The sequence below is a fragment of the Cololabis saira genome, unplaced genomic scaffold (genome assembly GCF_033807715.1).
Source record: "Cololabis saira isolate AMF1-May2022 unplaced genomic scaffold, fColSai1.1 scf036, whole genome shotgun sequence".
Lineage (NCBI taxonomy): Eukaryota > Metazoa > Chordata > Actinopteri > Beloniformes > Belonidae > Cololabis > Cololabis saira.
Window position 1 is genome coordinate 199904 of NW_026906200.1, and position 23884 is coordinate 223787.

Below are 23884 nucleotides of genomic sequence, written 5' to 3' on the forward strand. Positions count from 1 at the left end.
CCCCCCCCCAACCGGCCACCGGAGTGAAAGAGCCAGCCCGCTTACTTGGACGACCAGGGCCCTGGTACCCTAAACACCCAGACGCTCCTGGTACCATGGACAGCACTCTGTCAGATGCTCAGGCGTATATTGCTTTTCACTCATGTTCTGGTTTCAGGACCTTTTGTTAGGACCTTTGGTCAGCTTGTGCAAGGAAACAAATACTGTTGCTTCCATCTGGACAAACATTTAGTTCAGTAATAAAGAATAAAACGTCAGTTAAGTGTTTTGTAGTTGTAACTAAATATGGTAAACGCTCATATGCTTCTCATAGGCTCTGTGTGAAATTCTGAGTTTGTACACTATTAGATGTGGAAAGAAACACTTCCCACTATGTTTACTTTGCAGGAAACTAAACAAAACACTTCTTAACATAGTCATGAGGAGTTGTACAAATAATGACATCACTTTATGTTTGTTATTAAATGAGACAAGGGTAGTATCTCACAGTAGACTCATAATATAGCTGAAGTTGTATCTAGCAGAGGATGGTTTCGATCCATCGACCTCTGGGTTATGGGCCCAGCACGCTTCCGCTGCGCCACTCTGCTGAACCACCCACTGTTCCCAAAGTCTGGTCAGGGTCCAAACAGGGGGTCTAGAGTCTAAATGGACTCAGCAAGGTCTGTGACAGTACACACGCCGCCAGCATTGAGGCCGGTTAGCTCAGAAGGTCAGAGCGTGGTGCTAATAACGCCAAGGTCATGGGTTCAATCCCCATACTGGCCAAACTGCTTACTCTGCATATCTTTAAAAACTTCAGACTCTAAAGATTGTATGTTCCATTGTTAGCTTTGGTGTGCGACAATAATTCGTCAAGTCTGATAATCACCTGACTTAAAGCTAAGAGGAAATAAAGATAACTCAAACATAAGGAATTTAAGTTTATGAAGTGAGGAAAGCTTATTTGTATTACACATCTCATGTACAAATCAAAGTACTTTTCATAAAAAACATTTAAAAAATGAGAATACACATAACTCTCAGTGATGAAGTATAATCATCAAGCTTTAAAAAAGTCTCTACCACCAGACCCCAGGAGCACCCCAGCAGCTTCCACCACCAGACACCCAGCTTCCACCCCCAGACCCCACTAGCTCGACCCCCAGCTTCCACCCCCAGACCCCACTAGCTCGACCCCCAGCTTCCACCCCGAGACCGCACTAGCTCGACCCCCAGCTTCCACCACCAGAACCCAGGAGCTTCCATCACCAGACTCCTGGAGCTTCCAGCACCAGACCCCAGGAGCATTCACCACCAGACCCCAGAAAAATCACTACCAGAACACAGGAGCTTCCACCACCAGACCCCCAGCTTCCACCACCAGTCCCCGAGTAGACTCATAATATAGCTGAAGTTGTATCTAGCAGAGGATGGTTTCGATCCATCGACCTCTGGGTTATGGGCCCAGCACGCTTCCGCTGCGCCACTCTGCTGAACCACCCACTGTTCCCAAAGTCTGGTCAGGGTCCAAACAGGGGGTCTAGAGTCTAAATGGATTCAGCCAGGTCTGTGACAGTTATCCCCCACTAGCTCGACCCCCAGCTTCCACCACCAGACCCCAGAAGCTTCCACCACCAGACCCCAGCAGCTTCCACCCCCAGACCCCACTAGCTCGACCCCCAGCTTCCACCACCAGACTCCTGGAGCTTCCACCACCAGACCTCAGGAGCATTCACCACCATACCCCAGCAAAATCACCACCAGACCCCAGGAGTTTCCACCACCAGAGCTTCCAGCACCAGACCCCAGGAGCTTCCAGCACCAGACCCCAGGAGCTTCCACCACCAGAGCTTCCAGCACCAGACCCCAGGAGCTTCCACCACCAGACCCCAGGAGCTTCCACCACCAGAGCTTCCACCACCAGACCCCAGGAGCTTCCACCACCAGACCCCAGGAGCTTCCACCACCAGACCCCAGGAGCTTCCACCACCAGACCCCAGCAAAATCACCACCAGTCCCCAGCAGCATAACCACCAGACCCCCAGCTTCCACCACCAGTCCCCGGAGGTGCGTGGAATCCCGGACCAGCTCGACCAGAGCCTCGTGGCGAGCCGAGCCGAGAATCGGGGGGCTTCATCCGCATTCTCGTGGCGCTGAGACCGCGGAGATCCAGCCGAGAATCGCGGGGCTTACATCCGCTTACCCCTCCCCTCGGCCCAGAGAAAAACACACCACAGCCGGTCCGGAGCCACTTAGCCTCAGGCCCGAAACAAGACCTTCAACCCGGAGAAAAACTGACAGGCAGCACGTCGCTGAAAGCCACTCAGCCTCGCGGCTCACCGTCCCGCTGCCCAAAAAACCCGGCTCACCTGGAGCCACCCAAAGACCCAGCTCACCGTCCGAACCCGGGGACCCGCTCTTAAGCCCCCCCCCCAACCGGCCACCGGAGTGAAAGAGCCAGCCCGCTTACTTGGACGACCAGGGCCCTGGTACCCTAAACACCCAGACGCTCCTGGTACCATGGACAGCACTCTGTCAGATGCTCAGGCGTATATTGCTTTTCACTCATGTTCTGGTTTCAGGACCTTTTGTTAGGACCTTTGGTCAGCTTGTGCAAGGAAACAAATACTGTTGCTTCCATCTGGACAAACATTTAGTTCAGTAATAAAGAATAAAACGTCAGTTAAGTGTTTTGTAGTTGTAACTAAATATGGTAAACGCTCATATGCTTCTCATAGGCTCTGTGTGAAATTCTGAGTTTGTACACTATTAGATGTGGAAAGAAACACTTCCCACTATGTTTACTTTGCAGGAAACTAAACAAAACACTTCTTAACATAGTCATGAGGAGTTGTACAAATAATGACATCACTTTATGTTTGTTATTAAATGAGACAAGGGTAGTATCTCACAGTAGACTCATAATATAGCTGAAGTTGTATCTAGCAGAGGATGGTTTCGATCCATCGACCTCTGGGTTATGGGCCCAGCACGCTTCCGCTGCGCCACTCTGCTGAACCACCCACTGTTCCCAAAGTCTGGTCAGGGTCCAAACAGGGGGTCTAGAGTCTAAATGGACTCAGCAAGGTCTGTGACAGTACACACGCCGCCAGCATTGAGGCCGGTTAGCTCAGAAGGTCAGAGCGTGGTGCTAATAACGCCAAGGTCATGGGTTCAATCCCCATACTGGCCAAACTGCTTACTCTGCATATCTTTAAAAACTTCAGACTCTAAAGATTGTATGTTCCATTGTTAGCTTTGGTGTGCGACAATAATTCGTCAAGTCTGATAATCACCTGACTTAAAGCTAAGAGGAAATAAAGATAACTCAAACATAAGGAATTTAAGTTTATGAAGTGAGGAAAGCTTATTTGTATTACACATCTCATGTACAAATCAAAGTACTTTTCATAAAAAACATTTAAAAAATGAGAATACACATAACTCTCAGTGATGAAGTATAATCATCAAGCTTTAAAAAAGTCTCTACCACCAGACCCCAGGAGCACCCCAGCAGCTTCCACCACCAGACACCCAGCTTCCACCCCCAGACCCCACTAGCTCGACCCCCAGCTTCCACCCCCAGACCCCACTAGCTCGACCCCCAGCTTCCACCCCGAGACCGCACTAGCTCGACCCCCAGCTTCCACCACCAGAACCCAGGAGCTTCCATCACCAGACTCCTGGAGCTTCCAGCACCAGACCCCAGGAGCATTCACCACCAGACCCCAGAAAAATCACTACCAGAACACAGGAGCTTCCACCACCAGACCCCCAGCTTCCACCACCAGTCCCCGAGTAGACTCATAATATAGCTGAAGTTGTATCTAGCAGAGGATGGTTTCGATCCATCGACCTCTGGGTTATGGGCCCAGCACGCTTCCGCTGCGCCACTCTGCTGAACCACCCACTGTTCCCAAAGTCTGGTCAGGGTCCAAACAGGGGGTCTAGAGTCTAAATGGATTCAGCCAGGTCTGTGACAGTTATCCCCCACTAGCTCGACCCCCAGCTTCCACCACCAGACCCCAGAAGCTTCCACCACCAGACCCCAGCAGCTTCCACCCCCAGACCCCACTAGCTCGACCCCCAGCTTCCACCACCAGACTCCTGGAGCTTCCACCACCAGACCTCAGGAGCATTCACCACCATACCCCAGCAAAATCACCACCAGACCCCAGGAGTTTCCACCACCAGAGCTTCCAGCACCAGACCCCAGGAGCTTCCAGCACCAGACCCCAGGAGCTTCCACCACCAGAGCTTCCAGCACCAGACCCCAGGAGCTTCCACCACCAGACCCCAGGAGCTTCCACCACCAGAGCTTCCACCACCAGACCCCAGGAGCTTCCACCACCAGACCCCAGGAGCTTCCACCACCAGACCCCAGGAGCTTCCACCACCAGACCCCAGCAAAATCACCACCAGTCCCCAGCAGCATAACCACCAGACCCCCAGCTTCCACCACCAGTCCCCGGAGGTGCGTGGAATCCCGGACCAGCTCGACCAGAGCCTCGTGGCGAGCCGAGCCGAGAATCGGGGGGCTTCATCCGCATTCTCGTGGCGCTGAGACCGCGGAGATCCAGCCGAGAATCGCGGGGCTTACATCCGCTTACCCCTCCCCTCGGCCCAGAGAAAAACACACCACAGCCGGTCCGGAGCCACTTAGCCTCAGGCCCGAAACAAGACCTTCAACCCGGAGAAAAACTGACAGGCAGCACGTCGCTGAAAGCCACTCAGCCTCGCGGCTCACCGTCCCGCTGCCCAAAAAACCCGGCTCACCTGGAGCCACCCAAAGACCCGGCTCACCGTCCGAACCCGGGGACCCGCTCTTAAGCCCCCCCCCCAACCGGCCACCGGAGTGAAAGAGCCAGCCCGCTTACTTGGACGACCAGGGCCCTGGTACCCTAAACACCCAGACGCTCCTGGTACCATGGACAGCACTCTGTCAGATGCTCAGGCGTATATTGCTTTTCACTCATGTTCTGGTTTCAGGACCTTTTGTTAGGACCTTTGGTCAACTTGTGCAAGGAAACAAATACTGTTGCTTCCATCTGGACAAACATTTAGTTCAGTAATAAAGAATAAAACGTCAGTTAAGTGTTTTGTAGTTGTAACTAAATATGGTAAACGCTCATATGCTTCTCATAGGCTCTGTGTGAAATTCTGAGTTTGTACACTATTAGATGTGGAAAGAAACACTTCCCACTATGTTTAGTTTGCAGGAAACTAAACAAAACACTTCTTAACATAGTCATGAGGAGTTGTACAAATAATGACATCACTTTATGTTTGTTATTAAATGAGACAAGGGTAGTATCTCACAGTAGACTCATAATATAGCTGAAGTTGTATCTAGCAGAGGATGGTTTCGATCCATCGACCTCTGGGTTATGGGCCCAGCACGCTTCCGCTGCGCCACTCTGCTGAACCACCCACTGTTCCCAAAGTCTGGTCAGGGTCCAAACAGGGGGTCTAGAGTCTAAATGGACTCAGCAAGGTCTGTGACAGTACACACGCCGCCAGCATTGAGGCCGGTTAGCTCAGAAGGTCAGAGCGTGGTGCTAATAACGCCAAGGTCATGGGTTCAATCCCCATACTGGCCAAACTGCTTACTCTGCATATCTTTAAAAACTTCAGACTCTAAAGATTGTATGTTCCATTGTTAGCTTTGGTGTGCGACAATAATTCGTCAAGTCTGATAATCACCTGACTTAAAGCTAAGAGGAAATAAAGATAACTCAAACATAAGGAATTTAAGTTTATGAAGTGAGGAAAGCTTATTTGTATTACACATCTCATGTACAAATCAAAGTACTTTTCATAAAAAACATTTAAAAAATGAGAATACACATAACTCTCAGTGATGAAGTATAATCATCAAGCTTTAAAAAAGTCTCTACCACCAGACCCCAGGAGCACCCCAGCAGCTTCCACCACCAGACACCCAGCTTCCACCCCCAGACCCCACTAGCTCGACCCCCAGCTTCCACCCCCAGACCCCACTAGCTCGACCCCCAGCTTCCACCCCGAGACCGCACTAGCTCGACCCCCAGCTTCCACCACCAGAACCCAGGAGCTTCCATCACCAGACTCCTGGAGCTTCCAGCACCAGACCCCAGGAGCATTCACCACCAGACCCCAGAAAAATCACTACCAGAACACAGGAGCTTCCACCACCAGACCCCCAGCTTCCACCACCAGTCCCCGAGTAGACTCATAATATAGCTGAAGTTGTATCTAGCAGAGGATGGTTTCGATCCATCGACCTCTGGGTTATGGGCCCAGCACGCTTCCGCTGCGCCACTCTGCTGAACCACCCACTGTTCCCAAAGTCTGGTCAGGGTCCAAACAGGGGGTCTAGAGTCTAAATGGATTCAGCCAGGTCTGTGACAGTTATCCCCCACTAGCTCGACCCCCAGCTTCCACCACCAGACCCCAGAAGCTTCCACCACCAGACCCCAGCAGCTTCCACCCCCAGACCCCACTAGCTCGACCCCCAGCTTCCACCACCAGACTCCTGGAGCTTCCACCACCAGACCTCAGGAGCATTCACCACCATACCCCAGCAAAATCACCACCAGACCCCAGGAGTTTCCACCACCAGAGCTTCCAGCACCAGACCCCAGGAGCTTCCAGCACCAGACCCCAGGAGCTTCCACCACCAGAGCTTCCAGCACCAGACCCCAGGAGCTTCCACCACCAGACCCCAGGAGCTTCCACCACCAGAGCTTCCACCACCAGACCCCAGGAGCTTCCACCACCAGACCCCAGGAGCTTCCACCACCAGACCCCAGGAGCTTCCACCACCAGACCCCAGCAAAATCACCACCAGTCCCCAGCAGCATAACCACCAGACCCCCAGCTTCCACCACCAGTCCCCGGAGGTGCGTGGAATCCCGGACCAGCTCGACCAGAGCCTCGTGGCGAGCCGAGCCGAGAATCGGGGGGCTTCATCCGCATTCTGGTGGCGCTGAGACCGCGGAGATCCAGCCGAGAATCGCGGGGCTTACATCCGCTTACCCCTCCCCTCGGCCCAGAGAAAAACACACCACAGCCGGTCCGGAGCCACTTAGCCTCAGGCCCGAAACAAGACCTTCAACCCGGAGAAAAACTGACAGGCAGCACGTCGCTGAAAGCCACTCAGCCTCGCGGCTCACCGTCCCGCTGCCCAAAAAACCCGGCTCACCTGGAGCCACCCAAAGACCCGGCTCACCGTCCGAACCCGGGGACCCGCTCTTAAGCCCCCCCCCCAACCGGCCACCGGAGTGAAAGAGCCAGCCCGCTTACTTGGACGACCAGGGCCCTGGTACCCTAAACACCCAGACGCTCCTGGTACCATGGACAGCACTCTGTCAGATGCTCAGGCGTATATTGCTTTTCACTCATGTTCTGGTTTCAGGACCTTTTGTTAGGACCTTTGGTCAGCTTGTGCAAGGAAACAAATACTGTTGCTTCCATCTGGACAAACATTTAGTTCAGTAATAAAGAATAAAACGTCAGTTAAGTGTTTTGTAGTTGTAACTAAATATGGTAAACGCTCATATGCTTCTCATAGGCTCTGTGTGAAATTCTGAGTTTGTACACTATTAGATGTGGAAAGAAACACTTCCCACTATGTTTACTTTGCAGGAAACTAAACAAAACACTTCTTAACATAGTCATGAGGAGTTGTACAAATAATGACATCACTTTATGTTTGTTATTAAATGAGACAAGGGTAGTATCTCACAGTAGACTCATAATATAGCTGAAGTTGTATCTAGCAGAGGATGGTTTCGATCCATCGACCTCTGGGTTATGGGCCCAGCACGCTTCCGCTGCGCCACTCTGCTGAACCACCCACTGTTCCCAAAGTCTGGTCAGGGTCCAAACAGGGGGTCTAGAGTCTAAATGGACTCAGCAAGGTCTGTGACAGTACACACGCCGCCAGCATTGAGGCCGGTTAGCTCAGAAGGTCAGAGCGTGGTGCTAATAACGCCAAGGTCATGGGTTCAATCCCCATACTGGCCAAACTGCTTACTCTGCATATCTTTAAAAACTTCAGACTCTAAAGATTGTATGTTCCATTGTTAGCTTTGGTGTGCGACAATAATTCGTCAAGTCTGATAATCACCTGACTTAAAGCTAAGAGGAAATAAAGATAACTCAAACATAAGGAATTTAAGTTTATGAAGTGAGGAAAGCTTATTTGTATTACACATCTCATGTACAAATCAAAGTACTTTTCATAAAAAACATTTAAAAAATGAGAATACACATAACTCTCAGTGATGAAGTATAATCATCAAGCTTTAAAAAAGTCTCTACCACCAGACCCCAGGAGCACCCCAGCAGCTTCCACCACCAGACACCCAGCTTCCACCCCCAGACCCCACTAGCTCGACCCCCAGCTTCCACCCCCAGACCCCACTAGCTCGACCCCCAGCTTCCACCCCGAGACCGCACTAGCTCGACCCCCAGCTTCCACCACCAGAACCCAGGAGCTTCCATCACCAGACTCCTGGAGCTTCCAGCACCAGACCCCAGGAGCATTCACCACCAGACCCCAGAAAAATCACTACCAGAACACAGGAGCTTCCACCACCAGACCCCCAGCTTCCACCACCAGTCCCCGAGTAGACTCATAATATAGCTGAAGTTGTATCTAGCAGAGGATGGTTTCGATCCATCGACCTCTGGGTTATGGGCCCAGCACGCTTCCGCTGCGCCACTCTGCTGAACCACCCACTGTTCCCAAAGTCTGGTCAGGGTCCAAACAGGGGGTCTAGAGTCTAAATGGATTCAGCCAGGTCTGTGACAGTTATCCCCCACTAGCTCGACCCCCAGCTTCCACCACCAGACCCCAGAAGCTTCCACCACCAGACCCCAGCAGCTTCCACCCCCAGACCCCACTAGCTCGACCCCCAGCTTCCACCACCAGACTCCTGGAGCTTCCACCACCCGACCTCAGGAGCATTCACCACCATACCCCAGCAAAATCACCACCAGACCCCAGGAGTTTCCACCACCAGAGCTTCCAGCACCAGACCCCAGGAGCTTCCAGCACCAGACCCCAGGAGCTTCCACCACCAGAGCTTCCAGCACCAGACCCCAGGAGCTTCCACCACCAGACCCCAGGAGCTTCCACCACCAGAGCTTCCACCACCAGACCCCAGGAGCTTCCACCACCAGACCCCAGGAGCTTCCACCACCAGACCCCAGGAGCTTCCACCACCAGACCCCAGCAAAATCACCACCAGTCCCCAGCAGCATAACCACCAGACCCCCAGCTTCCACCACCAGTCCCCGGAGGTGCGTGGAATCCCGGACCAGCTCGACCAGAGCCTCGTGGCGAGCCGAGCCGAGAATCGGGGGGCTTCATCCGCATTCTGGTGGCGCTGAGACCGCGGAGATCCAGCCGAGAATCGCGGGGCTTACATCCGCTTACCCCTCCCCTCGGCCCAGAGAAAAACACACCACAGCCGGTCCGGAGCCACTTAGCCTCAGGCCCGAAACAAGACCTTCAACCCGGAGAAAAACTGACAGGCAGCACGTCGCTGAAAGCCACTCAGCCTCGCGGCTCACCGTCCCGCTGCCCAAAAAACCCGGCTCACCTGGAGCCACCCAAAGACCCGGCTCACCGTCCGAACCCGGGGACCCGCTCTTAAGCCCCCCCCCAACTGGCCACCGGAGTGAAAGAGCCAGCCCGCTTACTTGGACGACCAGGGCCCTGGTACCCTAAACACCCAGACGCTCCTGGTACCATGGACAGCACTATGTCAGATGCTCAGGCGTATATTGCTTTTCACTCATGTTCTGGTTTCAGGACCTTTTGTTAGGACCTTTGGTCAGCTTGTGCAAGGAAACAAATACTGTTGCTTCCATCTGGACAAACATTTAGTTCAGTAATAAAGAATAAAACGTCAGTTAAGTGTTTTGTAGTTGTAACTAAATATGGTAAACGCTCATATGCTTCTCATAGGCTCTGTGTGAAATTCTGAGTTTGTACACTATTAGATGTGGAAAGAAACACTTCCCACTATGTTTACTTTGCAGGAAACTAAACAAAACACTTCTTAACATAGTCATGAGGAGTTGTACAAATAATGACATCACTTTATGTTTGTTATTAAATGAGACAAGGGTAGTATCTCACAGTAGACTCATAATATAGCTGAAGTTGTATCTAGCAGAGGATGGTTTCGATCCATCGACCTCTGGGTTATGGGCCCAGCACGCTTCCGCTGCGCCACTCTGCTGAACCACCCACTGTTCCCAAAGTCTGGTCAGGGTCCAAACAGGGGGTCTAGAGTCTAAATGGACTCAGCAAGGTCTGTGACAGTACACACGCCGCCAGCATTGAGGCCGGTTAGCTCAGAAGGTCAGAGCGTGGTGCTAATAACGCCAAGGTCATGGGTTCAATCCCCATACTGGCCAAACTGCTTACTCTGCATATCTTTAAAAACTTCAGACTCTAAAGATTGTATGTTCCATTGTTAGCTTTGGTGTGCGACAATAATTCGTCAAGTCTGATAATCACCTGACTTAAAGCTAAGAGGAAATAAACATAACTCAAACATAAGGAATTTAAGTTTATGAAGTGAGGAAAGCTTATTTGTATTACACATCTCATGTACAAATCAAAGTACTTTTCATAAAAAACATTTAAAAAATGAGAATACACATAACTCTCAGTGATGAAGTATAATCATCAAGCTTTAAAAAAGTCTCTACCACCAGACCCCAGGAGCACCCCAGCAGCTTCCACCACCAGACACCCAGCTTCCACCCCCAGACCCCACTAGCTCGACCCCCAGCTTCCACCCCCAGACCCCACTAGCTCGACCCCCAGCTTCCACCCCGAGACCGCACTAGCTCGACCCCCAGCTTCCACCACCAGAACCCAGGAGCTTCCATCACCAGACTCCTGGAGCTTCCAGCACCAGACCCCAGGAGCATTCACCACCAGACCCCAGAAAAATCACTACCAGAACACAGGAGCTTCCACCACCAGACCCCCAGCTTCCACCACCAGTCCCCGAGTAGACTCATAATATAGCTGAAGTTGTATCTAGCAGATAATGGTTTCGATCCATCGACCTCTGGGTTATGGGCCCAGCACGCTTCCGCTGCGCCACTCTGCTGAACCACCCACTGTTCCCAAAGTCTGGTCAGGGTCCAAACAGGGGGTCTAGAGTCTAAATGGATTCAGCCAGGTCTGTGACAGTTATCCCCCACTAGCTCGACCCCCAGCTTCCACCACCAGACCCCAGAAGCTTCCACCACCAGACCCCAGCAGCTTCCACCCCCAGACCCCACTAGCTCGACCCCAGCTTCCACCACCAGACTCCTGGAGCTTCCACCACCAGACCTCAGGAGCATTCACCACCATACCCCAGCAAAATCACCACCAGACCCCAGGAGTTTCCACCACCAGAGCTTCCAGCACCAGACCCCAGGAGCTTCCAGCACCAGACCCCAGGAGCTTCCACCACCAGAGCTTCCAGCACCAGACCCCAGGAGCTTCCACCACCAGACCCCAGGAGCTTCCACCACCAGAGCTTCCACCACCAGACCCCAGGAGCTTCCACCACCAGACCCCAGGAGCTTCCACCACCAGACCCCAGGAGCTTCCACCACCAGACCCCAGCAAAATCACCACCAGTCCCCAGCAGCATAACCACCAGACCCCCAGCTTCCACCACCAGTCCCCGGAGGTGCGTGGAATCCCGGACCAGCTCGACCAGAGCCTCGTGGCGAGCCGAGCCGAGAATCGGGGAGCTTCATCCGCATTCTCGTGGCGCTGAGACCGCGGAGATCCAGCCGAGAATCGCGGGGCTTACATCCGCTTACCCCTCCCCTCGGCCCAGAGAAAAACACACCACAGCCGGTCCGGAGCCACTTAGCCTCAGGCCCGAAACAAGACCTTCAACCCGGAGAAAAACTGACAGGCAGCACGTCGCTGAAAGCCACTCAGCCTCGCGGCTCACCGTCCCGCTGCCCAAAAAACCCGGCTCACCTGGAGCCACCCAAAGACCCGGCTCACCGTCCGAACCCGGGGACCCGCTCTTAAGCCCCCCCCCCAACCGGCCACCGGAGTGAAAGAGCCAGCCCGCTTACTTGGACGACCAGGGCCCTGGTACCCTAAACACCCAGACGCTCCTGGTACCATGGACAGCACTCTGTCAGATGCTCAGGCGTATATTGCTTTTCACTCATGTTCTGGTTTCAGGACCTTTTGTTAGGACCTTTGGTCAACTTGTGCAAGGAAACAAATACTGTTGCTTCCATCTGGACAAACATTTAGTTCAGTAATAAAGAATAAAACGTCAGTTAAGTGTTTTGTAGTTGTAACTAAATATGGTAAACGCTCATATGCTTCTCATAGGCTCTGTGTGAAATTCTGAGTTTGTACACTATTAGATGTGGAAAGAAACACTTCCCACTATGTTTAGTTTGCAGGAAACTAAACAAAACACTTCTTAACATAGTCATGAGGAGTTGTACAAATAATGACATCACTTTATGTTTGTTATTAAATGAGACAAGGGTAGTATCTCACAGTAGACTCATAATATAGCTGAAGTTGTATCTAGCAGAGGATGGTTTCGATCCATCGACCTCTGGGTTATGGGCCCAGCACGCTTCCGCTGCGCCACTCTGCTGAACCACCCACTGTTCCCAAAGTCTGGTCAGGGTCCAAACAGGGGGTCTAGAGTCTAAATGGACTCAGCAAGGTCTGTGACAGTACACACGCCGCCAGCATTGAGGCCGGTTAGCTCAGAAGGTCAGAGCGTGGTGCTAATAACGCCAAGGTCATGGGTTCAATCCCCATACTGGCCAAACTGCTTACTCTGCATATCTTTAAAAACTTCAGACTCTAAAGATTGTATGTTCCATTGTTAGCTTTGGTGTGCGACAATAATTCGTCAAGTCTGATAATCACCTGACTTAAAGCTAAGAGGAAATAAAGATAACTCAAACATAAGGAATTTAAGTTTATGAAGTGAGGAAAGCTTATTTGTATTACACATCTCATGTACAAATCAAAGTACTTTTCATAAAAAACATTTAAAAAATGAGAATACACATAACTCTCAGTGATGAAGTATAATCATCAAGCTTTAAAAAAGTCTCTACCACCAGACCCCAGGAGCACCCCAGCAGCTTCCACCACCAGACACCCAGCTTCCACCCCCAGACCCCACTAGCTCGACCCCCAGCTTCCACCCCCAGACCCCACTAGCTCGACCCCCAGCTTCCACCCCGAGACCGCACTAGCTCGACCCCCAGCTTCCACCACCAGAACCCAGGAGCTTCCATCACCAGACCCCAGGAGCATTCACCACCAGACCCCAGAAAAATCACTACCAGAACACAGGAGCTTCCACCACCAGACCCCCAGCTTCCACCACCAGTCCCCGAGTAGACTCATAATATAGCTGAAGTTGTATCTAGCAGAGGATGGTTTCGATCCATCGACCTCTGGGTTATGGGCCCAGCACGCTTCCGCTGCGCCACTCTGCTGAACCACCCACTGTTCCCAAAGTCTGGTCAGGGTCCAAACAGGGGTCTAGAGTCTAAATGGATTCAGCCAGGTCTGTGACAGTTATCCCCCACTAGCTCGACCCCCAGCTTCCACCACCAGACCCCAGAAGCTTCCACCACCAGACCCCAGCAGCTTCCACCCCCAGACCCCACTAGCTCGACCCCCAGCTTCCACCACCAGACTCCTGGAGCTTCCACCACCCGACCTCAGGAGCATTCACCACCATACCCCAGCAAAATCACCACCAGACCCCAGGAGTTTCCACCACCAGAGCTTCCAGCACCAGACCCCAGGAGCTTCCAGCACCAGACCCCAGGAGCTTCCACCACCAGAGCTTCCAGCACCAGACCCCAGGAGCTTCCACCACCAGACCCCAGGAGCTTCCACCACCAGAGCTTCCACCACCAGACCCCAGGAGCTTCCACCACCAGACCCCAGGAGCTTCCACCACCAGACCCCAGGAGCTTCCACCACCAGACCCCAGCAAAATCACCACCAGTCCCCAGCAGCATAACCACCAGACCCCCAGCTTCCACCACCAGTCCCCGGAGGTGCGTGGAATCCCGGACCAGCTCGACCAGAGCCTCGTGGCGAGCCGAGCCGAGAATCGGGGGGCTTCATCCGCATTCTGGTGGCGCTGAGACCGCGGAGATCCAGCCGAGAATCGCGGGGCTTACATCCGCTTACCCCTCCCCTCGGCCCAGAGAAAAACACACCACAGCCGGTCCGGAGCCACTTAGCCTCAGGCCCGAAACAAGACCTTCAACCCGGAGAAAAACTGACAGGCAGCACGTCGCTGAAAGCCACTCAGCCTCGCGGCTCACCGTCCCGCTGCCCAAAAAACCCGGCTCACCTGGAGCCACCCAAAGACCCGGCTCACCGTCCGAACCCGGGGACCCGCTCTTAAGCCCCCCCCCCAACCGGCCACCGGAGTGAAAGAGCCAGCCCGCTTACTTGGACGACCAGGGCCCTGGTACCCTAAACACCCAGACGCTCCTGGTACCATGGACAGCACTCTGTCAGATGCTCAGGCGTATATTGCTTTTCACTCATGTTCTGGTTTCAGGACCTTTTGTTAGGACCTTTGGTCAGCTTGTGCAAGGAAACAAATACTGTTGCTTCCATCTGGACAAACATTTAGTTCAGTAATAAAGAATAAAACGTCAGTTAAGTGTTTTGTAGTTGTAACTAAATATGGTAAACGCTCATATGCTTCTCATAGGCTCTGTGTGAAATTCTGAGTTTGTACACTATTAGATGTGGAAAGAAACACTTCCCACTATGTTTACTTTGCAGGAAACTAAACAAAACACTTCTTAACATAGTCATGAGGAGTTGTACAAATAATGACATCACTTTATGTTTGTTATTAAATGAGACAAGGGTAGTATCTCACAGTAGACTCATAATATAGCTGAAGTTGTATCTAGCAGAGGATGGTTTCGATCCATCGACCTCTGGGTTATGGGCCCAGCACGCTTCCGCTGCGCCACTCTGCTGAACCACCCACTGTTCCCAAAGTCTGGTCAGGGTCCAAACAGGGGGTCTAGAGTCTAAATGGACTCAGCAAGGTCTGTGACAGTACACACGCCGCCAGCATTGAGGCCGGTTAGCTCAGAAGGTCAGAGCGTGGTGCTAATAACGCCAAGGTCATGGGTTCAATCCCCATACTGGCCAAACTGCTTACTCTGCATATCTTTAAAAACTTCAGACTCTAAAGATTGTATGTTCCATTGTTAGCTTTGGTGTGCGACAATAATTCGTCAAGTCTGATAATCACCTGACTTAAAGCTAAGAGGAAATAAAGATAACTCAAACATAAGGAATTTAAGTTTATGAAGTGAGGAAAGCTTATTTGTATTACACATCTCATGTACAAATCAAAGTACTTTTCATAAAAAACATTTAAAAAATGAGAATACACATAACTCTCAGTGATGAAGTATAATCATCAAGCTTTAAAAAAGTCTCTACCACCAGACCCCAGGAGCACCCCAGCAGCTTCCACCACCAGACACCCAGCTTCCACCCCCAGACCCCACTAGCTCGACCCCCAGCTTCCACCCCCAGACCCCACTAGCTCGACCCCCAGCTTCCACCCCGAGACCGCACTAGCTCGACCCCCAGCTTCCACCACCAGAACCCAGGAGCTTCCATCACCAGACCCCAGAAAAATCACTACCAGAACACAGGAGCTTCCACCACCAGACCCCCAGCTTCCACCACCAGTCCCCGAGTAGACTCATAATATAGCTGAAGTTGTATCTAGCAGAGGATGGTTTCGATCCATCGACCTCTGGGTTATGGGCCCAGCACGCTTCCGCTGCGCCACTCTGCTGAACCACCCACTGTTCCCAAAGTCTGGTCAGGGTCCAAACAGGGGGTCTAGAGTCTAAATGGATTCAGCCAGGTCTGTGACAGTTATCCCCCACTAGCTCGACCCCCAGCTTCCACCACCAGACCCCAGAAGCTTCCACCACCAGACCCCAGCAGCTTCCACCCCCAGACCCCACTAGCTCGACCCCCAGCTTCCACCACCAGACTCCTGGAGCTTCCACCACCCGACCTCAGGAGCATTCACCACCATACCCCAGCAAAATCACCACCAGACCCCAGGAGTTTCCACCACCAGAGCTTCCAGCACCAGACCCCAGGAGCTTCCAGCACCAGACCCCAGGAGCTTCCACCACCAGAGCTTCCAGCACCAGACCCCAGGAGCTTCCACCACCAGACCCCAGGAGCTTCCACCACCAGAGCTTCCACCACCAGACCCCAGGAGCTTCCACCACCAGACCCCAGGAGCTTCCACCACCAGACCCCAGGAGCTTCCACCACCAGACCCCAGCAAAATCACCACCAGTCCCCAGCAGCATAACCACCAGACCCCCAGCTTCCACCACCAGTCCCCGGAGGTGCGTGGAATCCCGGACCAGCTCGACCAGAGCCTCGTGGCGAGCCGAGCCGAGAATCGGGGGGCTTCATCCGCATTCTGGTGGCGCTGAGACCGCGGAGATCCAGCCGAGAATCGCGGGGCTTACATCCGCTTACCCCTCCCCTCGGCCCAGAGAAAAACACACCACAGCCGGTCCGGAGCCACTTAGCCTCAGGCCCGAAACAAGACCTTCAACCCGGAGAAAAACTGACAGGCAGCACGTCGCTGAAAGCCACTCAGCCTCGCGGCTCACCGTCCCGCTGCCCAAAAAACCCGGCTCACCTGGAGCCACCCAAAGACCCGGCTCACCGTCCGAACCCGGGGACCCGCTCTTAAGCCCCCCCCCCAACCGGCCACCGGAGTGAAAGAGCCAGCCCGCTTACTTGGACGACCAGGGCCCTGGTACCCTAAACACCCAGACGCTCCTGGTACCATGGACAGCACTCTGTCAGATGCTCAGGCGTATATTGCTTTTCACTCATGTTCTGGTTTCAGGACCTTTTGTTAGGACCTTTGGTCAGCTTGTGCAAGGAAACAAATACTGTTGCTTCCATCTGGACAAACATTTAGTTCAGTAATAAAGAATAAAACGTCAGTTAAGTGTTTTGTAGTTGTAACTAAATATGGTAAACGCTCATATGCTTCTCATAGGCTCTGTGTGAAATTCTGAGTTTGTACACTATTAGATGTGGAAAGAAACACTTCCCACTATGTTTACTTTGCAGGAAACTAAACAAAACACTTCTTAACATAGTCATGAGGAGTTGTACAAATAATGACATCACTTTATGTTTGTTATTAAATGAGACAAGGGTAGTATCTCACAGTAGACTCATAATATAGCTGAAGTTGTATCTAGCAGAGGATGGTTTCGATCCATCGACCTCTGGGTTATGGGCCCAGCACGCTTCCGCTGCGCCACTCTGCTGAACCACCCACTGTTCCCAAAGTCTGGTCAGGGTCCAAACAGGGGGTCTAGAGTCTAAATGGACTCAGCAAGGTCTGTGACAGTACACACGCCGCCAGCATTGAGGCCGGTTAGCTCAGAAGGTCAGAGCGTGGTGCTAATAACGCCAAGGTCATGGGTTCAATCCCCATACTGGCCAAACTGCTTACTCTGCATATCTTTAAAAACTTCAGACTCTAAAGATTGTATGTTCCATTGTTAGCTTTGGTGTGCGACAATAATTCGTCAAGTCTGATAATCACCTGACTTAAAGCTAAGAGGAAATAAAGATAACTCAAACATAAGGAATTTAAGTTTATGAAGTGAGGAAAGCTTATTTGTATTACACATCTCATGTACAAATCAAAGTACTTTTCATAAAAAACATTTAAAAAATGAGAATACACATAACTCTCAGTGATGAAGTATAATCATCAAGCTTTAAAAAAGTCTCTACCACCAGACCCCAGGAGCACCCCAGCAGCTTCCACCACCAGACACCCAGCTTCCACCCCCAGACCCCACTAGCTCGACCCCCAGCTTCCACCCCCAGACCCCACTAGCTCGACCCCCAGCTTCCACCCCGAGACCGCACTAGCTCGACCCCCAGCTTCCACCACCAGAACCCAGGAGCTTCCATCACCAGACTCCTGGAGCTTCCAGCACCAGACCCCAGGAGCATTCACCACCAGACCCCAGAAAAATCACTACCAGAACACAGGAGCTTCCACCACCAGACCCCCAGCTTCCACCACCAGTCCCCGAGTAGACTCATAATATAGCTGAAGTTGTATCTAGCAGAGGATGGTTTCGATCCATCGACCTCTGGGTTATGGGCCCAGCACGCTTCCGCTGCGCCACTCTGCTGAACCACCCACTGTTCCCAAAGTCTGGTCAGGGTCCAAACAGGGGGTCTAGAGTCTAAATGGATTCAGCCAGGTCTGTGACAGTTATCCCCCACTAGCTCGACCCCCAGCTTCCACCACCAGACCCCAGAAGCTTCCACCACCAGACCCCAGCAGCTTCCACCCCCAGACCCCACTAGCTCGACCCCCAGCTTCCACCACCAGACTCCTGGAGCTTCCACCACCCGACCTCAGGAGCATTCACCACCATACCCCAGCAAAATCACCACCAGACCCCAGGAGTTTCCACCACCAGAGCTTCCAGCACCAGACCCCAGGAGCTTCCAGCACCAGACCCCAGGAGCTTCCACCACCAGAGCTTCCAGCACCAGACCCCAGGAGCTTCCACCACCAGACCCCAGGAGCTTCCACCACCAGAGCTTCCACCACCAGACCCCAGGAGCTTCCACCACCAGACCCCAGGAGCTTCCACCACCAGACCCCAGGAGCTTCCACCACCAGACCCCAGCAAAATCACCACCAGTCCCCAGCAGCATAACCACCAGACCCCCAGCTTCCACCACCAGTCCCCGGAGGTGCGTGGAATCCCGGACCAGCTCGACCAGAGCCTCGTGGCGAGCCGAGCCGAGAATCGGGGGGCTTCATCCGCATTCTGGTGGCGCTGAGACCGCGGAAATCCAGCCGAGAATCGCGGGGCTTACATCCGCTTACCCCTCCCCTCGGCCCAGAGAAAAACACACCACAGCCGGTCCGGAGCCACTTAGCCTCAGGCCCGAAACAAGACCTTCAACCCGGAGAAAAACTGACAGGCAGCACGTCGCTGAAAGCCACTCAGCCTCGCGGCTCACCGTCCCGCTGCCCAAAAAACCCGGCTCACCTGGAGCCACCCAAAGACCCGGCTCACCGTCCGAACCCGGGGACCCGCTCTTAAGCCCCCCCCCCAACCGGCCACCGGAGTGAAAGAGCCAGCCCGCTTACTTGGACGACCAGGGCCCTGGTACCCTAAACACCCAGACGCTCCTGGTACCATGGACAGCACTCTGTCAGATGCTCAGGCGTATATTGCTTTTCACTCATGTTCTGGTTTCAGGACCTTTTGTTAGGACCTTTGGTCAGCTTGTGCAAGGAAACAAATACTGTTGCTTCCATCTGGACAAACATTTAGTTCAGTAATAAAGAATAAAACGTCAGTTAAGTGTTTTGTAGTTGTAACTAAATATGGTAAACGCTCATATGCTTCTCATAGGCTCTGTGTGAAATTCTGAGTTTGTACACTATTAGATGTGGAAAGAAACACTTCCCACTATGTTTACTTTGCAGGAAACTAAACAAAACACTTCTTAACATAGTCATGAGGAGTTGTACAAATAATGACATCACTTTATGTTTGTTATTAAATGAGACAAGGGTAGTATCTCACAGTAGACTCATAATATAGCTGAAGTTGTATCTAGCAGAGGATGGTTTCGATCCATCGACCTCTGGGTTATGGGCCCAGCACGCTTCCGCTGCGCCACTCTGCTGAACCACCCACTGTTCCCAAAGTCTGGTCAGGGTCCAAACAGGGGGTCTAGAGTCTAAATGGACTCAGCAAGGTCTGTGACAGTACACACGCCGCCAGCATTGAGGCCGGTTAGCTCAGAAGGTCAGAGCGTGGTGCTAATAACGCCAAGGTCATGGGTTCAATCCCCATACTGGCCAAACTGCTTACTCTGCATATCTTTAAAAACTTCAGACTCTAAAGATTGTATGTTCCATTGTTAGCTTTGGTGTGCGACAATAATTCGTCAAGTCTGATAATCACCTGACTTAAAGCTAAGAGGAAATAAAGATAACTCAAACATAAGGAATTTAAGTTTATGAAGTGAGGAAAGCTTATTTGTATTACACATCTCATGTACAAATCAAAGTACTTTTCATAAAAAACATTTAAAAAATGAGAATACACATAACTCTCAGTGATGAAGTATAATCATCAAGCTTTAAAAAAGTCTCTACCACCAGACCCCAGGAGCACCCCAGCAGCTTCCACCACCAGACACCCAGCTTCCACCCCCAGACCCCACTAGCTCGACCCCCAGCTTCCACCCCCAGACCCCACTAGCTCGACCCCCAGCTTCCACCCCGAGACCGCACTAGCTCGACCCCCAGCTTCCACCACCAGAACCCAGGAGCTTCCATCACCAGACTCCTGGAGCTTCCAGCACCAGACCCCAGGAGCATTCACCACCAGACCCCAGAAAAATCACTACCAGAACACAGGAGCTTCCACCACCAGACCCCCAGCTTCCACCACCAGTCCCCGAGTAGACTCATAATATAGCTGAAGTTGTATCTAGCAGAGGATGGTTTCGATCCATCGACCTCTGGGTTATGGGCCCAGCACGCTTCCGCTGCGCCACTCTGCTGAACCACCCACTGTTCCCAAAGTCTGGTCAGGGTCCAAACAGGGGGTCTAGAGTCTAAATGGATTCAGCCAGGTCTGTGACAGTTATCCCCCACTAGCTCGACCCCCAGCTTCCACCACCAGACCCCAGAAGCTTCCACCACCAGACCCCAGCAGCTTCCACCCCCAGACCCCACTAGCTCGACCCCCAGCTTCCACCACCAGACTCCTGGAGCTTCCACCACCAGACCTCAGGAGCATTCACCACCATACCCCAGCAAAATCACCACCAGACCCCAGGAGTTTCCACCACCAGAGCTTCCAGCACCAGACCCCAGGAGCTTCCAGCACCAGACCCCAGGAGCTTCCACCACCAGAGCTTCCAGCACCAGACCCCAGGAGCTTCCACCACCAGACCCCAGGAGCTTCCACCACCAGAGCTTCCACCACCAGACCCCAGGAGCTTCCACCACCAGACCCCAGGAGCTTCCACCACCAGACCCCAGGAGCTTCCACCACCAGACCCCAGCAAAATCACCACCAGTCCCCAGCAGCATAACCACCAGACCCCCAGCTTCCACCACCAGTCCCCGGAGGTGCGTGGAATCCCGGACCAGCTCGACCAGAGCCTCGTGGCGAGCCGAGCCGAGAATCGGGGGGCTTCATCCGCATTCTCGTGGCGCTGAGACCGCGGAGATCCAGCCGAGAATCGCGGGGCTTACATCCGCTTACCCCTCCCCTCGGCCCAGAGAAAAACACACCACAGCCGGTCCGGAGCCACTTAGCCTCAGGCCCGAAACAAGACCTTCAACCCGGAGAAAAACTGACAGGCAGCACGTCGCTGAAAGCCACTCAGCCTCGCGGCTCACCGTCCCGCTGCCCAAAAAACCCGGCTCACCTGGAGCCACCCAAAGACCCGGCTCACCGTCCGAACCCGGGGACCCGCTCTTAAGCCCCCCCCCCAACCGGCCACCGGAGTGAAAGAGCCAGCCCGCTTACTTGGACGACCAGGGCCCTGGTACCCTAAACACCCAGACGCTCCTGGTACCATGGACAGCACTCTGTCAGATGCTCAGGCGTATATTGCTTTTCACTCATGTTCTGGTTTCAGGACCTTTTGTTAGGACCTTTGGTCAGCTTGTGCAAGGAAACAAATACTGTTGCTTCCATCTGGACAAACATTTAGTTCAGTAATAAAGAATAAAACGTCAGTTAAGTGTTTTGTAGTTGTAACTAAATATGGTAAACGCTCATATGCTTCTCATAGGCTCTGTGTGAAATTCTGAGTTTGTACACTATTAGATGTGGAAAGAAACACTTCCCACTATGTTTACTTTGCAGGAAACTAAACAAAACACTTCTTAACATAGTCATGAGGAGTTGTACAAATAATGACATCACTTTATGTTTGTTATTAAATGAGACAAGGGTAGTATCTCACAGTAGACTCATAATATAGCTGAAGTTGTATCTAGCAGAGGATGGTTTCGATCCATCGACCTCTGGGTTATGGGCCCAGCACGCTTCCGCTGCGCCACTCTGCTGAACCACCCACTGTTCCCAAAGTCTGGTCAGGGTCCAAACAGGGGGTCTAGAGTCTAAATGGACTCAGCAAGGTCTGTGACAGTACACACGCCGCCAGCATTGAGGCCGGTTAGCTCAGAAGGTCAGAGCGTGGTGCTAATAACGCCAAGGTCATGGGTTCAATCCCCATACTGGCCAAACTGCTTACTCTGCATATCTTTAAAAACTTCAGACTCTAAAGATTGTATGTTCCATTGTTAGCTTTGGTGTGCGACAATAATTCGTCAAGTCTGATAATCACCTGACTTAAAGCTAAGAGGAAATAAAGATAACTCAAACATAAGGAATTTAAGTTTATGAAGTGAGGAAAGCTTATTTGTATTACACATCTCATGTACAAATCAAAGTACTTTTCATAAAAAACATTTAAAAAATGAGAATACACATAACTCTCAGTGATGAAGTATAATCATCAAGCTTTAAAAAAGTCTCTACCACCAGACCCCAGGAGCACCCCAGCAGCTTCCACCACCAGACACCCAGCTTCCACCCCCAGACCCCACTAGCTCGACCCCCAGCTTCCACCCCCAGACCCCACTAGCTCGACCCCCAGCTTCCACCCCGAGACCGCACTAGCTCGACCCCCAGCTTCCACCACCAGAACCCAGGAGCTTCCATCACCAGACTCCTGGAGCTTCCAGCACCAGACCCCAGGAGCATTCACCACCAGACCCCAGAAAAATCACTACCAGAACACAGGAGCTTCCACCACCAGACCCCCAGCTTCCACCACCAGTCCCCGAGTAGACTCATAATATAGCTGAAGTTGTATCTAGCAGAGGATGGTTTCGATCCATCGACCTCTGGGTTATGGGCCCAGCACGCTTCCGCTGCGCCACTCTGCTGAACCACCCACTGTTCCCAAAGTCTGGTCAGGGTCCAAACAGGGGGTCTAGAGTCTAAATGGATTCAGCCAGGTCTGTGACAGTTATCCCCCACTAGCTCGACCCCCAGCTTCCACCACCAGACCCCAGAAGCTTCCACCACCAGACCCCAGCAGCTTCCACCCCCAGACCCCACTAGCTCGACCCCCAGCTTCCACCACCAGACTCCTGGAGCTTCCACCACCAGACCTCAGGAGCATTCACCACCATACCCCAGCAAAATCACCACCAGACCCCAGGAGTTTCCACCACCAGAGCTTCCAGCACCAGACCCCAGGAGCTTCCAGCACCAGACCCCAGGAGCTTCCACCACCAGAGCTTCCAGCACCAGACCCCAGGAGCTTCCACCACCAGACCCCAGGAGCTTCCACCACCAGAGCTTCCACCACCAGACCCCAGGAGCTTCCACCACCAGACCCCAGGAGCTTCCACCACCAGACCCCAGGAGCTTCCACCACCAGACCCCAGCAAAATCACCACCAGTCCCCAGCAGCATAACCACCAGACCCCCAGCTTCCACCACCAGTCCCCGGAGGTGCGTGGAATCCCGGACCAGCTCGACCAGAGCCTCGTGGCGAGCCGAGCCGAGAATCGGGGGGCTTCATCCGCATTCTGGTGGCGCTGAGACCGCGGAGATCCAGCCGAGAATCGCGGGGCTTACATCCGCTTACCCCTCCCCTCGGCCCAGAGAAAAACACACCACAGCCGGTCCGGAGCCACTTAGCCTCAGGCCCGAAACAAGACCTTCAACCCGGAGAAAAACTGACAGGCAGCACGTC

At 52.8% G+C, this 23884-nt stretch overlaps 10 non-coding genes across 10 annotated transcripts; all 10 read left to right on the forward strand.

Annotated features, from left to right (window-relative positions):
- The first annotated feature begins 694 nt into the window (after positions 1-694).
- trnai-aau (transfer RNA isoleucine (anticodon AAU)) lies at positions 695-768 on the forward strand. Its single transcript has one exon. It is a non-coding gene; the product is annotated as a tRNA-Ile (tRNA).
- A 2333-nt stretch (positions 769-3101) lies between these two features.
- trnai-aau (transfer RNA isoleucine (anticodon AAU)) lies at positions 3102-3175 on the forward strand. Its single transcript has one exon. It is a non-coding gene; the product is annotated as a tRNA-Ile (tRNA).
- A 2333-nt stretch (positions 3176-5508) lies between these two features.
- trnai-aau (transfer RNA isoleucine (anticodon AAU)) lies at positions 5509-5582 on the forward strand. The gene has a single exon. It is a non-coding gene; the product is annotated as a tRNA-Ile (tRNA).
- Positions 5583-7915: 2333 nt separating this feature from the next.
- Positions 7916-7989, forward strand: trnai-aau (transfer RNA isoleucine (anticodon AAU)). The gene has a single exon. It is a non-coding gene; the product is annotated as a tRNA-Ile (tRNA).
- A 2332-nt stretch (positions 7990-10321) lies between these two features.
- On the forward strand, positions 10322-10395 carry trnai-aau (transfer RNA isoleucine (anticodon AAU)). Its single transcript has one exon. It is a non-coding gene; the product is annotated as a tRNA-Ile (tRNA).
- Positions 10396-12727: 2332 nt separating this feature from the next.
- Positions 12728-12801, forward strand: trnai-aau (transfer RNA isoleucine (anticodon AAU)). Its single transcript has one exon. It is a non-coding gene; the product is annotated as a tRNA-Ile (tRNA).
- A 2309-nt stretch (positions 12802-15110) lies between these two features.
- On the forward strand, positions 15111-15184 carry trnai-aau (transfer RNA isoleucine (anticodon AAU)). The gene has a single exon. It is a non-coding gene; the product is annotated as a tRNA-Ile (tRNA).
- A 2287-nt stretch (positions 15185-17471) lies between these two features.
- On the forward strand, positions 17472-17545 carry trnai-aau (transfer RNA isoleucine (anticodon AAU)). The gene has a single exon. It is a non-coding gene; the product is annotated as a tRNA-Ile (tRNA).
- A 2333-nt stretch (positions 17546-19878) lies between these two features.
- On the forward strand, positions 19879-19952 carry trnai-aau (transfer RNA isoleucine (anticodon AAU)). Its single transcript has one exon. It is a non-coding gene; the product is annotated as a tRNA-Ile (tRNA).
- A 2333-nt stretch (positions 19953-22285) lies between these two features.
- trnai-aau (transfer RNA isoleucine (anticodon AAU)) lies at positions 22286-22359 on the forward strand. Its single transcript has one exon. It is a non-coding gene; the product is annotated as a tRNA-Ile (tRNA).
- The last annotated feature ends 1525 nt before the right edge of the window (positions 22360-23884 follow it).